Source organism: Oryza sativa, chromosome 8 (assembly GCF_034140825.1).
Source record: "Oryza sativa Japonica Group chromosome 8, ASM3414082v1".
Taxonomy (NCBI): Eukaryota; Viridiplantae; Streptophyta; class Magnoliopsida; order Poales; family Poaceae; genus Oryza; species Oryza sativa.
In genome coordinates, this window is record NC_089042.1 from 10,523,899 (window position 1) to 10,539,494 (window position 15,596).

The 15,596-nt window shown below is 42.0% G+C and overlaps 1 non-coding gene across 2 annotated transcripts; it reads right to left on the reverse strand.

Annotated features, from left to right (window-relative positions):
* Window positions 1-381: 381 nt before the first annotated feature.
* LOC107281994 (uncharacterized) lies at window positions 382-5,273 on the reverse strand. Of its 2 annotated transcripts, XR_010734292.1 has the most exons (4): window positions 5,028-5,273; window positions 1,769-1,999; window positions 1,161-1,217; window positions 382-1,022 (listed from the first exon to the last, which is right to left on the reverse strand). It is a non-coding gene; the product is annotated as an uncharacterized protein (transcript). The 2 variants fall into 2 exon arrangements; XR_010734293.1 differs by lacking the exon at window positions 1,161-1,217 and having other exon boundaries at window positions 499-1,022.
* Window positions 5,274-15,596: the final 10,323 nt, after the last annotated feature.

Sequence of the window (15,596 nt, forward strand, 5' to 3'; positions counted from 1 at the left end):
CTTGTGTCCTTATTGTATTCCTTTTTTTTACACCCCACGCGAAACGAACATGACCTCAACTCGCCCCTAGCCAAATCTTTATAGGGGGGTTCCCTCTTCGCCGTTGTGCGAAAATCGCTTTGGCGAAAGTGTAGATTTGTGTCTCATAGATTTGTATGAAAAGTACTTTTGTAATCTATGAACTTGTTAGATTTAATAATCTTTTTATAATATAAAATTGTGATCAAAGTCACACCTCCAAGACTCTGGTCCACATCATGGTCTAGCCACAGTTAAAACAAATTCTCTCTTAGGAAAGCTCATAGAAAATCCAAGAGATCAATACCGATTTCAAACAAAGCATCTCACTTTCGATTTTAGCAGAGAGCATTCTAACCGGAGTTCATCCAAAACAAAACTGTATATCTTCATATATACGCATGTTTTGGTTGAAAGTATATGAATGTACTTGGAGAACTGGAAAAAAAATCAAAGAAACCTAGAACTACCTCAGAAAATTATACAAATATATGAATTTCATGGTATAATAATCCTATAATATTGCTATAGGAATATCATATATAAGATAATGTTCATATTTTTCAATAAAAGGTACTTAATTAGTTCAAGTACTACTATGTCATGACATAATTTCTCCTGCCCCAATAAATATTTTCTAGCCACGCTTCCATGGTTTATTACTCCCTTTAGTCTCACATTTGCTTCCTCTCACCACAGAATTCTGTCTTGTTCACGCAGGGGCGCCACATGAACGTCTCAAAATCACCAGAAGCCGCCGCCTACTTGCCAACCTCACCGAAAGGGATTAGGGGCAGCGAATTTATGCGTTCCTCTCTGCTACTTTCTACTGTAAACAGCCAGTCGAAACGTAATGTGATCTTGTTGAGAGCAGTGGCGCTTGCATGCAGCCGTTCCATCAAGCGGGCTTCGCACTTCCGTCCTCGGAAGCCACTTATCTCAACTTCCGTGAGATGTGGAAGCGAGATGATGCTAGCTTGATTACCAGCAGCAATGGTGGAATCCTGTGCAAATGCAATTAAATAAAGGAGCAGCAAATCTTAGCATGTCTGGAGACAAGAAACTAAATAATTGTACTACTCTGGTTATAGTGTCCGTTTCATGATTCTTGAAGTTTAGACAAGGTATTAAACAATTACTACCTCCGTCTCAAAATAGGTGTAGCCGTAGGTATTCGTGTTCAACGTTTGATCGTCCGTCTTATTTGAAAAATATATGAAAAAAAATTAGTCAGACATAAAGTAATATTCATGTTTTATCATCTAATAACAATAAAAATACTAATCATAAAAAAACTTCAAATAAAACGAACGATCAAATATTGGACATGAACATAAACAGTATAAAACTATATTTTAAGATAGAGGAAATAATATTTTGACTGTTAATAGTAACTTTTAGAACATTTAGTTTAAAGACACCATACCACGATGTACAGATTAGTCTTATAAAAAGTACTTTTAAAAGATAAATATTTACTTACTTTTTATAGATGTGTTACAATAGAAAATCAAAGATATGTTTTCGGAGACAATGCCAAAACGTTAAATTATGGAAGCAGAGAGAGAGTAGTCATGCAGTAAAGTTTTTTTTTCTACTGTCGTCTAAGAGGTTGTGATACCATAACTTCTATAACTTCTAATATTATTTTGTTGTCAGTTAACACATCACAGTACTTAAAAACCTGAAAAGAAAGCTAAGCGAGCGAAATGGACGCAACGATCAATGCGAGAATGCAAGAGGAACTCACCATAATCGGGCTGGTCATGTTGAGCTGAAAGTATCTGAGAGAGTTACATCGTGCAAGGAGACATGTTACGCCAGTCATAAGAGCACGTTCGTTTAGGGTAGAATCCCTTATTGTCAAAGATGTGACTCCGGGCAAATGTGGTACATCTTTCATCATGTCATCAACCTCTTCTTTCTCTTCCTCTTCATCTATCAATTCCTCTGCCTCTGCATCCCAGATAACTACGTATTCCTGCACAGAGGATAATCAATGTCATTCGAAAAAGATATATATGGCCTTGTTTAGATTCCAAAAAATTTTGGCCAAAAACATCACATCATGTTTGGACAGATGCATGGGGCATTAAATGGGAAAAAGAGAAAAACCAATTGCACAGTTTGCATGTAAATTGCGAGACGAATCTTTTGAGCCTAATTATGCCATGATTTGATAATGTGATGTTATAGTAAGCATTTGCTAATGATGAATTAATTAGGCTTAATAAATTCGTCTCGCAGTTTACAGACGGAATCTGTAATTTGTTTTGTTATTAGTCTACGTTTAATACATCAAATGTGTGTCCGTGTACTTTAAAAAAATTTTGGTACACGAACTAAACACGGCCTATATAGAAAAATATGCATGTACAGTTTATAGCTTGGATATATATTATAATATATAAGTACCCCTTTTTACAATGGTCATTATAATATAAGTACCCCTTTATACCATTCACAGTCTTTTCTAATCCAATTGATCATTCCTATTTATACTACCACAACAAGTTAACTATTCATAGTAAAAAATATTTTTTTTCTATAGATATATAGTTGTACTACTCATAAATCAACCCTTAAGATTACGACTACTACTAGTGACAATATTGTTAGTTAAAATACTCCCCCGTAAAGGTACTCATAATATACATATAGGAGGGATATAACTCGCATCTATGTTTATATTGTTAAAATAGCTTTGAAAGGAGGCACCACGTTCGCTGTGGGGGCTAGAAATTCTCACATTAATCAGAGAAAAAGAAAAAAAAATGAGAGTTAAAATAGAAATACAATCCAAAAATAGCTGAAATTCGGAATTAAAAATAAGCAATATTGAATGAGATTAATCGAAATTCAAAATAAAATCCAAAATTAGAAAAAAAAAGGAGAGTCAAATTAGAAATATAATTTAAAAATAGCTAAAATTCGAAATTAAAAATAAGCAATATTGAAAGACGTTTCCATATAAGAACCCAATATGAGATTAATCAAAATTCGAAATAAAAATAAAATAAAATCTAAAATTAGAAAAGAAAAGGATAGTCCAAGTAGAAATACAATTTTAAAATAGCTGAAATACGAAATTAAAAATATGAAATATTAAAAGAAGAGTCCATATAAGAACCCAATACGAGATTAATTAAAATTAGGAATAAAAAATAAAATCCAAAATTAGCGAAAAAAAATAAAAGAAGAGTTCAAGTAGGAATAGAATTTAAAATTAGCAGAAATTCGGAATTAAAAATAAGCAATATTGAAAGAAGAATCCATATAAGAACCCAATATGAGATGAATTACTATTCATAAAAAATAATATAATATCCAAAATTAAAAAACTTAATAGGGAGTTCAAGTAGGAATAAAATTTTGAAACAACTGAAATTAAAAATAAAAAGTAAAAATATTAAAAGAACACAATACAATATTAATTAAAATTTGAAGAAAAATAAATTATGAAATTAGAAAAAGAAAAATAAGATTTCAATTAAGAATACAATTTATAAATAACTAAAATTTGTGATAAAAATAAAGACTATTGAAAGAAAAGACCATCTAAAACATATGACGAGATAAATTAAGTAACATGCCTATAAAGGAGTAGAGTGGTGGCGGTTGATATGACATATAAAAACTGTTAATAAAACACCAAATATAATCCTAACGACAATTAAAAGGAGGGACGACAAGCAAGCTGTGAAGCAAATGAGCAAGACGGTTACTGGGACTTATAGAAAGTAAAAAAAATAAACCGCATTGATAATCATATTCGATTTTTAAACTCTCAATGACAATAAAAAGGAGAAGCACCGGGCGGGGTGTATAGGAGTATAGTTGCAGAGCCACCGATGGTTGACTGGACTTCTAGAAAATAAAAAATGAATTCCAACGATAGTTATGTTTGATTTTTAGAATCACGATGACAATAAAGAGTAGGCGGTGGACGGGCCGTAAAGGAGCATAATGGCATCGTTTGACAAGGCTTCTAAAAATTATAAAAAAAATGAAACTCAACAAGACAATAAACTCTAAAAACTACAAGGTCCAATTTTTAAAGGTTCGAAACTTCTAAAAAGTAATAAAAATGATAATTATGTTCGATTTTAAAATCTCAATGACAATAAAGAAGGGAGGCAGCGAGCGAGTTTGGCAGGACTTGTGAAAGTAAAAATGAACCCAAACGATAATTATGTTAGATTTTTAAAATCTCAATGACATTAAAGAGAAGAGACAGTGGACATGCCATAGAGGAGTATAATGGCAACGTTTGACGAGACGTCTAGAAATTATAAAAATGAAACCCAACGTTACAATAAACTCTAAAAACTATAATATCTAATTTTTAAAGGTTCCAAGGAGAATGAATAGAAATAGTGGTAGATCGACCAAGCAAATAAAGTAGAAGATGACATAAGGGGTAGCAACTGATGTGACTTTAAAAAACTATATAATTAGAAACACTGGATGATAAGGTTTGGTCTTTCAAAGTCTTAAGACAATGAGATAGCTATTTAATAAATTTTAAGTAAAATCAAACTTAAAAAATATATGATTTTGTTTGGATGCTAGCCGCGTAATTGCACAGGCAACCTAGCTAGTTATTAACATATGGGAATAAAAACCAAGGAGTGTGCACATATATACTCACTCTGTCTCAAATAAAATCGATTCCTGGATCCCCAAGGCTAGTTTAGGATTCATGTGAAATTACCGAAGTACCCTCATTAACTACATCCATCAACAATCCCAATCTCTGCAGTCACATTAATTTACTACTAGTACTTTAGAGAAGAAGGAGTAGTACTCAGAGGAGAAGAAAAAACGAAATGCATTGCCGCAAGGAAGGAACATCTCTCTAATCTAAGAAAAAGAAATGGTTTGAATTCACATATAAGAACAATAGCAAGAACAAAGAAGAACCAGGAATAGAGGAAAAAAAATAGCAAGAAGAAAAACAAAGAAGAACTAGGAATAGAGAGGAAAAAAAAATAAAATCGGGATCCTACATCCGCCGCCGCCGCCGCATCCATCCGTCGCGCATCCATCCATCGCCGCCGCCGCCGCCGTCACCGCCGCATCCATCCATCACCGCCGTCGTCGCCGCTGCATCCATGTGCCGCCGCACGCCGTCGCTGCCGCATCCGTCGCCGCGCGTCGTCGCCGCCGCATCCGTCGCCGCGGCTTTTGCCGCTGTCCCTGCAGATAGGAGCGGAAAGAGGGTGGAGCTGGAGTGAGAGATTGAGTGGGAGGATGACAGAGGCAGAGGGAGAGAGAAGCGAAAAGAGGGAGATTGGGAGAGGAAAGGTTACCGTCTGAACAGAGAGAAAGGAAAAGCTGCGATGGTCTGGCTCCTTCTGGACCACCCATGACCACGCAAGATATTAAATGTGTCTCGTTTTCTGGGTAAGAATCGATTTTTTGGGGGACAACCACTCCGTCCTAGGAATCGGTTTATTTTAGGACGGAGGGAGTACACCTTATCTGGAGAAACAAGGCGAACACCAAGACTTTCGATGGCAGTACAACGCCGCAGGAGATGAATGGGGCCATCGTTAATGCCGGCGTCGCGGACGGGGTGCCCACGAGAGCTCAGGTCGATCTCCCTGAGTCCCCGCACGCACGACAGGTCACCAACGTCGAGTTGCTCTACGCATTGCCACCTCATGTCTATCACGTTGTTGGAGGATCTCAACTCCTCCAGCCTCGGCGCCGAGATTCTCAATGTTCCAGGGGCGTAACAGCACATCTTGAGGGAGCGAAGATTCGGCGTGTTGAGCTCAAGCACACCAAACGCCCGGTTCCTAGGGAACTGTTGCAGCGAACGTCGGCGTCGAGCCACAGCGCTCGATCTCAGCCCGACTACGCTCACCAGCCGTAGCTTCCGGAGCCGCGGACAACACGAGCCGGCTGAGTAGGCGGCTGCTATCGGCTCCGGCTCCGGCGCCGACGAGCCGTATCCCCTTGAACGAAAGGTCCACAAGAGAGTCGAACACCACGGCGGTGGCGGTGGCAGCAGCGGGGAGCCGGAGACTTACATAGGCTAACGACAGCGTCATGGTCTCCAGTCTCCTGGAAACCATCGAAAGATCGTCCAGATCTATGGTGTTATCGTCCGCGAACCTGGGATCCTCCGGCAGGTGAAGATCCAGAGCGAGAGATTTCACCGCGTGCCGCTGCCGCATGGCGTACCGAATCCACGCGGCGACGGCATGCGCGGCGCCGCGGTCATACAGTTGGATGGAGATCGCCAGCTGCTCGATGCCGGCGCTGGCGGCGCGCGCGTCGAGGACGTGGTTCACGAAGGCGACGAACCGGTCGAATTTCTCGCGCCGCTTCGGCTTCGCGTCGACGCCGTCCTCGGTGAAGCCGAAGCGCAGGGAAGGAACGCGCGTCGAGAGGTGGCGCCACCGCCGCGACGCCGCGCCCGCGCGCACGACGTCGGCCATGGTGGGTAGGGAGTCGAGGACGTCATCGTTGAGCTCGCTGATTAGGTCGTTTCCCTCGCCGCCGACGCGTCTTAGTTTGCCCATGCGCGCCGGCCGGCGGCGCGCGGCACGTATGTATGGTGGGTCGTCGTGGAATTAATCTGGATATAACAGTGATTGATCTGTTAAATATCCGATACGGGTAGGGGTGAAAACGGTACGGAAACTTTCCGGATTCTGGGCCTGTTTTCGGAAACGGAATCAGCCGGTCGGAATTTTTTCGGAATGTCTCGGAAACGGAATTGAAAACGGAAATATTTTCTCGGAAACGGAATCGAATCGGAAAAATTCCGGAAAAATTATCGGAATTTCCGAAGTTAAAAAGACCCATAGAATCAATAGTCTATAACTCGTCCCCAAGTTTTAAGCCCAACCCAAATCGCGGCATCTATCCAAATAGCGGCTAACCCTACAGGAGAGAGACAGCCACACGGCATCGCGACTTTGCGAGACCGCAAGCCGGCGGTGGAGCATCGCGCTCCACCCACCGCTAGCGCCCACCGCCCGGCGCCCGCGCCACCGCTGGTCCACCGTCCTCGGCTCCTCGCGACCTCGCCCCCACCGTCTTCGCCGTCTCGTACCGCCGCCATCTCGCGACGCTGTCCCGCCGTTTCGCAGTGCCGTTTCGCGGCCGCGGCGCCGTCCCGCCGTTTCACCGCCACTACCACTACTGACGACGACGCCACAGCCACACCAAGGAGCCGACGACGCCTCGCCTCGCAGTCGCAGCAGCAGCAGCAGCCCAGCGGCAATAGCCAACAGCCCAGCGGCAGCAGCCAGCAGCCCAGCGACGAGCCGACGATCATAAACCATTGATTTGATTTCTTTTGTGCTGCAGATTTATGATGGAATCATCAAATGTAAGTAGCTGTTTTGTGATTGATCCAAGTACTGTACTGATGGATTGATGTGTGTTGCTGTTCTGTGATGACCGAAACAATTGATGAACTATGTACTGATGATGGAGTGATAGCTCATAGCAGATTAGCAGTATAGCACTGAATAATAGTGTATACTATATATCTTATACAAGGGTGTTATGCAAATTATATGAAGGTATAGAAGAATATATTGCTGTTCTGTTTTGCTGTAATTTTTTTAAAATATTTGTTATGCAAATTATATGAAGGTATAGAAGAATATATTTTGCTGTTAAGACGATTTCATATAATTGGGTTGTATGATGAATTGTTGTTTGTTGAGACTTAGAATTGGACTTGACAAAAGTTTGAAGCTCAGTTTGAGGGGTTTTTTATTCCAATAAATTTTCGTTACCGTATCCGCACCGGTTCGTTTTCACTCCGTTTTCGGTTTCGATAATATTCGTTTCCGTTTTCGTTTCCGGGGTTTCCGATTCCAATTCCAATTCCGAAAAAAATATGGAAACGAAAACGATAAAGATTGTTTCCGTCCGTTTCCGTACCGTTTTCACCCCTAGATACGGGTCACCTGATACAACAGCAGTAGATCGTGTACGAATTAATCCCCAAAAAATACACGTATATATCCAGATGAAGCCCAGCAGAAACGTTTGGCCCTAACAAAAATTGATTAATTAATACACCAGTTGGTGTTTCTTTTTTTGCGAGGAAATACCCCAGTCGGTGTTGGTTCAAATATAGGGTAGATTGGACTAACAGTCCAATAATTTTGAGTTATTTTAGAAAAAAAATGCCCTACCGTGGAGGGGCACTGATGTTTGATACTTAAGTAGTACTAGTGGCATGCCCGTACTAACACTACGATAATATTTTATAATCTGAATCAAACAACCAAAATATGTGGATGATCGAATTAAAATCATACCAACAATAAAAAAAAGAATTCATTAAACCATACATCGATCATACATTTTTGTAAGATTTCCATGTAATGAAAAAGAAACAATGAAAGCATACATCGATCATACATTTTTTTAGGTTGCCACGTAAGTTTGGTCATCGATCAAAATTTTCAAGTTGCCATAAAGATTTCATGCCCTATTTTTCAGTTCGACAAATCTGTCGGGTAATATTTGATTTTGGCATTCCAGATCTTCACTGGCAGACCCAGCACTAAAATTTAGCTACGACAGATCATCACACCAGGACGAAGTGTACGGTATTTTAAAAATGAAGTAACAATTCTCTATCTCTATCTCTATCTCTATCTCTATTTATTATTATATATATACTTAAAAAATAAGAGGTGCTTCCATCGTCCGTCAAAAAACCGTGGGAGAAAAAAACCGTGCGAAAAAAACCGGGTGAAAAAACTATGTCCGATAAAAAAAAGGACGAAACAAAAAAAATCCGCGGACGAAAAAAACCGTGTGAAAAAAAAACAAAGTCCGATCAAAACGGGCGAAAGAAGGGAAAAAAACCGGAAAAAAAAAGAAAAAAAATAAGTCCGATTAGGGGCGAAATAAAGGAAAAAAAAGAAACTAATCTGACTAGTTCTACACGGTAAATAAGGATGAAAAAAGGAAAAAAAATAAACGAATCCGACTCCGTCGACGCGGTAAAGAAATGGGCCAAAAAGAAAAAAGTATATGTCCGATTCCAAAGAAAATCGAATCCTATTATATGTGACACGGCGTGGTAAAAAAACAAATCGAATCCGATTCCATCGACGCGGTAAAAAACAAGCGTAAAATTTTTTTCTGTCCGATTCCAAAAAAAAAAGTTGCGAAAAAAGTTTTCCGTTTCTCTTTCTCTATCTCTATGTGTATGTCTATCTCTATCTCTACTACTTAAAAATTAAAAAGTGTTTCCGTTGTCCATCCGTGAAAAAAAGCGTGAAAAAGAAATCGGCGAAAAAAATCGAATCTGATTATACGTGACGTGGTAAAAAAAATTAAAGATGTTTCTGACATCCGTAGTAACCAAAAAAGGGCAAAAAAATGAAAAAAAAAGGAAAGTCCGATTCAATATCTACATATACCTAATTAAAAAAATTTGTATGGCTTATGGGTTATAGAAATGCTATCGCACGTGCGATTGATCCCGCTTTAATCCCTTTCCGATGGCAAAAAATAAAAAAAGAAAAGAAAGAAAAAAAATGAGAGACCGCATCAAATTTGGACTTAAATTCTAAAGAAAACACTACTGCAAGAATACAATATCAGATTCAAGAACACTAAGAAAACGCTGACGCCGGAAGGGGAGGGTGTCGCCGTCGCTGCTGAACCGCCACCGCCGTCGCAGGGATGTCGGTATGTCGGGCCGCCGCCACATTGTTTTGAGAGAGAGGGGGGAGGGGAAATGATTTTAGGGTTAGGGTTTGGGCTGTTGAACTTTTATATAGGTCGGGATGACCGTCTATCAGATCAGACAGCTCTGGCTTCTCCCACGTCAGGCCGAACGCCATTCCTAGGCCGCCCACACGGAATAAGTTCACTTTAGGTCGCTTAAGTTGTTCCTCCCCGATTCTATTCCTAGGCCGCCCACACTATTGGGCCGCCTCATTGACCATGTGTACGCTCCGTATGGAACAAGTTCACTTTAGGTCACTTCAGCTGAACTTTTTTATTTCATTATAAATATATTTTCTTAAAGACCTCATATCATGTAAAACTAAACCTTAATCATATAATATTTTTATATTTGTTATAATTTTAATTACCCGTCGCAACCCATGGGCATTTTTTCTATGTCAAAAAAAAAGACCACGACATACGAGTGAGAGATATATACCATACACACCCGCAGGCTCATGTTTAACTGAACTGACAACAGATTTTCAATTACAGGTCTAATTGTTTTATTTAGGTGATTAAATTTGTTTTCATTTATATAATTAGTTTGCTCTATTTAAGCTTTTTGAAAATTGCTAAAATTTGAGAATAACTTTCCTACTTCGTATTATATTATTTTTAGCTAATGGAATTAATGGAAAATTAATTATATATTTTTATCTTTTTGACCAAAGGTCACTGCAATTTTATTTCATTAATATTATTATTATTATTATGATTCCTTTATTTTTTTTCCCACCAGTATACATGATTAAAATTACCTTTACCCGTTGCAACGCACGGGCATCATTGCTAGTTATTATAAATAAACTATAACATGTTCGCACTTATTAGAATATATGCCATTAATAATGATTATAATCCTAAATTTATCATACAATTTTTACAACAGAAGCTTTATAAATTTATCGTATAACAAACAATGATTATAATCCTAAATTTGTTATGCAGTTTTTACAACTGAAGCCTTAAATTAGTTGTATAACTTCCACGACTAAAGTAAACTTTTTGCGATTGTTCCCTATTTTTTAAGGTGTGTTTATCATAGTAAGTAGACATTCACTGAAGTTACATATCTATTTTTTAGCATTCGATTTTTACCTATTAACATTTTGTTGTTAGCTAGGCTCTCTATTCATTTGTGTATACATAAGGCAAACCCATTATAGCTCTTACCACCAGTTAATTAAACGATGAGAAGAGGAAAAAGGATTGGGGGCGCAACAATGAGATGATGGCTCTCGCTGCTGACGAGATCACGTGGCCCATACCGAAATACTCCCTCCGTCCCTAAATATTTGATGCTGTTGACTTGATGATGGCTCTTGTTGCCGATGAGATCACGTGGCCCATACCGAAATACTCCCTTCGTCCCTAAATATGTGACGTCGTTGACTTTTTTAAACATGTTTGACCGTTCATCTTATTCAAAAATATATGTGAAGTCCGTGTCCCTGATCCTTGCTCCGATCATCTCTCTACCGGTGGCGCTCATCTCCATGTACAGTTGATGGAACTTGTACATTTGTGTGGGTAGAGACTGCAGCTGCTCAGGCTTGATAAGCAATTTACCGAGTTCGTACATGTATTTCACTTCCGCCTTTTCGATTGGTGCGCCTCGTAGAAATTGATCCGTAGTTAGCCTAGTGTCATTAATAAATTCTTGTATTCCAAAATCTTCACCGGTCACCAACGGCTCGATCTCCTGATTTGGTTGCTCTCCAAGCTGAGGGACTGGTTTGGACTTTCTAGAAGATGCTTTCTTGAGTGTTCGCTCATAGTCCGATAGCTTTATGGCCTCCTTGGCAGGTGCAGACATATCCCTGAAGAAGTTCATGACACTCGGGTCTATAGGAATCTTCTTTTCTGGACTTCGAGGCTTCAATTGTCTCCTGACTTCTAATGCCACATAAGCGTCAAGCTCCTCTTGCGTACAATCGTACCCCGGGTCCTTGTTCTTGGCGGTGTCAACTTTCGCCTTCTTCGTTGCCCTTGTGGGGGCAGGCGGTGGAGCTTGGGGGGCCCTTGACTTGGAAGGTGCCGGACGAGGAGCATGCGGAGGAGTTGGTGTAGGAGCTTAAGGAGGAGTCGGTGCAGGAACCTGAGGAGGAGTCGGTGCAGGAGCCTGAGGTGGAGACGGTGCAGGAGCATGAGGAGGAGACGGTGCAAGAGCCTGAGGAGGAGATGGCAGAGCCGGAGGAGATGGTGCACGAGACGCCGCTTGTCGCCTAGGGAGGATGATGTACCGCTTGCGCCATAGTATAATGGCGTGGCTTGTGTCTCGTAGATGCGTCTCGCCGTCTCCTCTAGGGTAATCCAACTCGAGGTCCTCGTACGCACCTTCGACCAACTCAACTTCGACCTTGGAGTATCCTGCTAGAATCGGCCTGCAGTGGTAAGTACCTGAAGGGTCTGTTGGGATGGCCATGCCCGACGCCACCTTCACGTGGTGAGAGGTTATTTATTAGTAATCAACATATATAAGCAGCAACTTGCGGAATGGACAAATCAAAAATATATAAATTATGAGCCTACCTTTATTGATAAGTTCTTAAAGGGAATATGCAGCTCACATGGTGTCCGCTGAGTGATGTCATCAACGGGGCAGGTGGTTTCGTCCTGGGTTTGCATGGCGTCCATGCTTTGTGATCCTACCTGCCCTGTTGAGGCGCAGCTGCTACGATTTCCTGAAGGGCTCATCATTGCAGGAGGAATGGTCGGCTGGGGATCATGGGACCGATGTGCGGCCATGCGTTCATCAACCTTACTTGCCACCTCCTCTTGCATGCTGAGCTCGTAGCTCGATACCCTGTACTCAAGATCTGCAATCTTCGCCTCGGTATCTCTCTTGCTCCTCATCTGACTCCTGTACGTGTGGATGTCCTCCTTGAACCCAATCTTCCAAGGAATCACCCCTTTCCCTCGTGTTCGTCCTGGATGCTCTGGAGTCTGCAGGGCGAGTGACAGCTCGTCCTTCTCTCTGTCGGGTCGGAACATGCCCTGAGAAGAGGCTTCCACTGCGTCCGTTAGTCGATGCGCAGCCTCGCGTATCTGATCGCTGAAGACCAAGGAGCCATCAACTGGGTTGAGTGTTCCACCGTGAGCATAGTACCAAAACTTCGATCGATCTGGCCAATTAGCGGTAGCCGGTTCGATACCCCTCTCAAGCAAGCTTGCCTTCATCTCCTCCCACTTCGGCATCGCGACGCTATAGCCGCCTGACCCCAAGTGGTGATGGTACTTCTTCTTGGTGGTATTTTCTTTGTTTCTTTCCATGATCGCCTGCCCTTGTTGACCTATCTTATATGCAACGAACTCGTCCCAGTGATCCCTTAGCTTTGGGAATGTGTCGAAGTTCGGTGTCTGCCCCTTCAGGATGTATTTCTGGTATAGATCTCCCTTGAAGCTCTGAAACTGTTCTGTCATTTTCTTTAGAGTCCACCTTTTCACTTTGTCCTCTGTACCCATGGGAAGGGTGAATGTCTCGAGCATTGTGGTCCATAGCATCTCTTTCTCCGAATCTGGGACAAAGCTCTCATGATCTCTGCGTGTCCTTGTTCTGCGCCAGTACACCGTACTGACAGGCATGTTATCCCGCATAACCCAACTGCTGTGACGTACGTAGTTCTTGGCTGCTTCCGCCGGGACACTAGGTCGGTCGTCTTCGTCCACTTCCGTTATGATGTGCCAACCCTCAAGCTTCTTCACGGCACCTCGTTGCCCACGTGTCCTCTTCTATCCAGCGGAGGGTTGACTTCCACTAGCCTCCTCCTCCTGGTTCCCCTCCACATCCCTCTCCATGTGCCCCTCCTGGTTCCCCTCCGCATCCCTCTCCATGTTCCCTTCCTCGTTCAAGTACTGGTTTGGATCCTCGTTCCCCTCTTCTTCGTTCCAGTACTAGCTGCTTCCCTCCGCGATTGTATCGTACAATATCTATTCCTCATCGTGGTCAGCCATCTGTTCATACAAGAAATAGTTGCTAAGTCATGAGACATTTTTGCTTTAACAATCTTATATGCTAACAATCATATATGCTAAGTCATATATGCTAAGTCTAACTGTCGTATATGCTAAGTCTAATTACAAATCTAATAATCTTATATTAAAACTATAATAATCTTATACGAAAACTCAAATATTGTATTAAAACTGTAATAGTCAACTATGCCAAGCCTAAGTGACGTATATTAGGACCCTAACTAGTCAATAATTATATACTAAGTCTAATTACAAATATAATAATCTTATATTAAAACTCAAATAATCTTATACTAAAACTCAAATAGTCATATATTAGAACCCTACATAATCTTATATGCTAAGTCTAATTACAAATCTAATAATCTTATATTAAAACTCAAATAATATTGTATTAAAACTCTAATTATAATGCTAAGTCTAAGTGTCGTATATTAAATCTAATAGTCTTAATTGCATTAAAAATCTAACAATCATATATTTACATCACTTGCCTGCGCGAATTCCTTCGAGGGCTAGCTACCACTCCGGCTTGAGGGACGACGACGACAACGTCTTTTCTGCAACATACAAAAAGATGTATTAGGATAAACGCGAAGTAACATATATTGTATTTCACGTTCGCATTCTCGTTAAGTTCACGTTTCGTTCACGATCGTTCACGTTCGCGTTCTTGTTAAGTTCACGTATATCATTCACCTACGTTCGTTCGTTCACGTGCGTCCACGTTAACGTACGTTAAGTAATGTTCGCGTTCTTGTTAAGTTCACTTTTCGTTCACGCACGTTCGTTTGTTTACGTACGTTCAAATACAACGTTAAGTTCACGTTCATTAACGTTCACGTTCGTTCGTTCACGTTCGTTCGTTCATTCACGTTCTCGTTCACGTTCTCGTTCACGTTCACGTTCACGTTCGTTCGTTCACGTTCACGTTCTTGTTCACGTTCGTTCGTTCACGTGGCGGCAGTGGAGCGGCGGCGGCGTGGCGGCACGGCATCGGCGTGGCGCGTGGCGCGGCGGCGGCGTTGCGCGGCGACGGCGACGCGCGCGGCGTGGCGGCGGCGTTGCGCGGCGGCGGCGTGGCGGCGCGGCGGTGCCATGCCGCGGCGGCGTCGTGGCGTCCCAGCGTGTCGTGCCGCCGCGGCGTTGTGGCGCGGCTTCGTCGGCACTGCGAGGGCGACAGCGTCGCCGGTGCCAGCCGCATCAAGGTCGGGGTCGGCATCGTCGGCGCGGCGGAGTCGTGTTCGGCCATGACGACGTAGGCGGTGGCGTCGGCAACGAGGCGGCCGGCGGCGGTTTCGGGAGAGAGAGAGAGATCGAGATCGAAGAGAGAGAGAGAGAGGGGGAGGCGGCGACGGAGGTGGCGACGACGACGCGCACGAGACGACGGCGAGATACGACGGCGGCGTCGGTGCGGGGATGCCCTAGGCAGTGGCGGCGAAGGAGAAGCCGAGAGAGATCGATCGGGGAAAAAACTTCTAAGTGTTGGTGGAGAAGATGAGGGCGCGTATCGGGAATATATATACCCCTAGATCTTTAGTCCCGGTTGATGAGAACAACCGGGAGTAAAGATAAAAATATCTTTACTCCCGGTTGTTGAGAACAACCGGGACTAAAGATAAGAGGCCCGGTTGTTCTCAACAACCGGGAATAAAGATATCTTTACTCCGGGTTGTTCTCATCAATCGGGACTAAAGATATTTTCCTGCTATTTCCAAATTCTTTTTAAACTCGGTTAAGGTTAGGAACCGGGACTACTGATAAGCGGACTGAATATTAATTTCCATTACATATGTGTTTCTAAAATAGAAAATAATGCATTAAAATTATTTAAAGTCGAAAAATTAATGACAATTACTTCGAAAAATTATTGTTGT